Source organism: Nannospalax galili, unplaced genomic scaffold (assembly GCF_000622305.1).
Source record: "Nannospalax galili isolate Female #2095 unplaced genomic scaffold, S.galili_v1.0 scaffold663, whole genome shotgun sequence".
Taxonomy (NCBI): Eukaryota; Metazoa; Chordata; class Mammalia; order Rodentia; family Spalacidae; genus Nannospalax; species Nannospalax galili.
This window is the reverse complement of record NW_008351881.1, coordinates 166,856-169,820: the sequence shown is the minus strand read 5'-3', so window position 1 is coordinate 169,820 and position 2,965 is coordinate 166,856.

Sequence of the window (2,965 nt, the reverse complement as noted above, 5' to 3'; positions counted from 1 at the left end):
TCTCTCTCTCTCTCTCTCTCTCTCTCTCTCTCTCTCTCTCTCTGAGACATAGACAGAGTGAAAGAGAAAGTATGTCTTGGATCCTTGAGAACAAGAACCCCCAGAGAACCTAGAACTTCCTTTCTAAGTGCTTAAATGGTTTATGAGAAAATTATGACTGAGTGATGTGATTCAGACAAGGTACATTTTGGGTGCTAGCCAGCATTTCGGCGTGCTTAATAATTTTTGGAAATACCTCAAGATTCTGTTAGATTTACTGCATGTTTTCTTTACCCCTTTCAGTGTTGTGGCTCATGGTCTGGCCTCTGTCCAGCTTCAGTTCTCACTCTTTCCCTCACGCCGTCCAAGCTTTAGTCATCCCAAGTGCTGATTGTTAAGCACAGATGTCACATTCGCTCATCCTTTTCCCCCAACTTGTTGAACCAATGAGTTTATTGGGGTTATTGACAGGGGTGTGGGGGAGGGGCTGCTTACAGGAGCAGAAATGACTACACAGCAGAACAGAACACCATCAACAGACCTCTGCAGAGTCAGCAAGTGCTTTAACAGCTGAGCCATCTCTCCAGCCCCTTTCCATGTTTCTTTCTTTAAAAAAATATTTATTTTGCTGCTATTCTTCTATACACACTTGATGAAAAGTACAATAAAGATTACAAAAACAGCATCAACAAAGACACCTTGGCATTCCCTCCTCCCTCTGGGCTTCACACCTTCACTGCAGATTTGAATGTTGGCTACTAACATGATGAGGTCTTGTCGTGTCCCGTGGGGATGAACAGATTATGTCTTTTCTTCACAGCAAGATGTGCCAAGCCTTCATACATGAGGGGCTGGAGAGATGGCTCAATGGGTAGAAGCACTTCTCGCAAAAGCAAGAGGATCTGAATTTGTACTGCCACCACCTGTGTCAAAAGTCAGCCATGAATGCCCGTAACCCAGTGCTTTGGGGAGAAGAGGCAGGAGGACTGCTGAGCTTGTTGGCTTTGATCTAGCACCAGGTTCAGTGAGAGATGAGGGAAACATTCTGAAGGGAATAAAATAGATAGGACACTTGATGCCCTCTGATCACTGCTACCCCCACACATGTACATACCTTATACATTTACGCACACCATTCTCTCTCTCTCTCTCTCTCTCTCTCTCTCTCTCTCTCTCTCTCTCACACACACACACACACACATTAGAAACAAAAGACTTCATATTTGCGCCTCAAGGCACCAGCTACCACCATCATTATTAATTTAGGAACAGTTTTATCACTCCAAAAGGAAACCTGGGGCTGGAGAAGTGGGTCAGTGGTTAAGAGTACTGGCTGCTCTTGCAAAAGACCAGGTTCGATTCCCAGAAACCATATGGTGGTTCATAAACACTTGTAGCTCTAGTTCCAGGGGATCCAACACCCACTTTTGGCCTCTGTGGGAATTGCACGAAAGTGGTGAACTTACATACATGCCAGCGAAACACTCACACACATGAAATAAAGATAAATAAAATCCTTTTGAAAAAAGGAAACGCCACACCATGAAGTCACTCCCCACTATCCCCCTCCTCTCAGCTCCCAGATCTGTCTCTATGGATTTACCTATTCTGAATGTCCTGTGACAAAATTACAAAATATATGGGCTCTGTGACTGAATTTTACAAAATGATGTATGTATGTGTATCTGTATGTTGGTATGTGCACCTGGATACAGTACCCCAGTATTTAGAACAAGGTGTCAGATCCAGTGAACCTGGAGTTAAAGGTGGTTATGGATGTTGGGAACCAAACCCTGGTTCTCAGAGCATCTCTGCATGTACTGTCAATTGCTGAGCTATCTTTCCAGCCCCATTAACCCACTAATATTTCTTTCCTTCTTTTTTTTGAGTTTGGTCTATATGTTTACACACACACACACATATGATAACAATGATAGTAGGGTCTAACTAGTTAATCAGAGTAGGTGTGGGTCGTGGAGAAGGAGAATGTAGCTGGTGTGGGTACCGGAGGATCAGTGGGCGGGGTCAGGAAGTGGGGGTAGTCAGGAAGTCTCAGACTGGAAGATTAGAAGGGGGCACTTTCTCTTTGTTTCAGTTTTTTCTTTTTGACTCCTGGGCTGGACTCAAACCACTGCTATAGTGGACGAGCTTGCTTCTCCACAGATGTCTCATTCACCATCTTGATTTTCCAAGAAAACCTGTTTTAACAGTTAACATCAAAATTCATTAGGAACTTCTAGAGCCATGTAGAAATAATTTTCTAAAACCCGCAGTCTGCTGTGTCAGTCTGGGCAAGGGCCCAGAGTGGAGCAAGAGGGACATGGGTGGTGGGCTGGCCCTAGATTAGGAACTATTGATGACTGTTCACTGCTGGGTGAGGGAGAGTAGACCTTCCTTAAGATCTCTAGATAGACTAACGAGACTTCAGTGGATGAAGTTGCACTGAAGGGTATCTGGGTATAAATGCTAGACCAGATAGGACTTAACATGTATGAAAGAATGCATGGGGTCCAGTGGCAGGGGTGCATGGATAGAGGAGGGGATTTCGATTGGATTAAGAATTTTTGTAGGAAATGTACAAAAGCTCAATAAAGGGATATTAAAAAAAAAATGTACCCACGCTCAAGTCCATTCTGTGAAAAGACGTGCTATTTGTATAAAACCCATGTATCTTTTCTAGCATGCCTCTCAGTATCACTAAGCTCTATACTATGCCAGATATAATCTCAAGTCTGTGCATATTGTGTTGTTTAGGGAATAATGACAAAGAAAACAAGTTTGTATTTTATAATACAGTTGCATGAACAGGCGTGGTGGTGCATGCCTTTAATATCAGTACTCATGAAGCAGAGGCAGGAGGATATCTGTGAATTTGAGGCCAGGCTGGTCTACATAGTGAGTTCTAGGCCAGCTAAGGCTGCTGGGAGACCTGGTCTCAAAAAGGCAAAAGAAAAACAAAATACAGTTGCTTGTTTTCCTTCCTTCA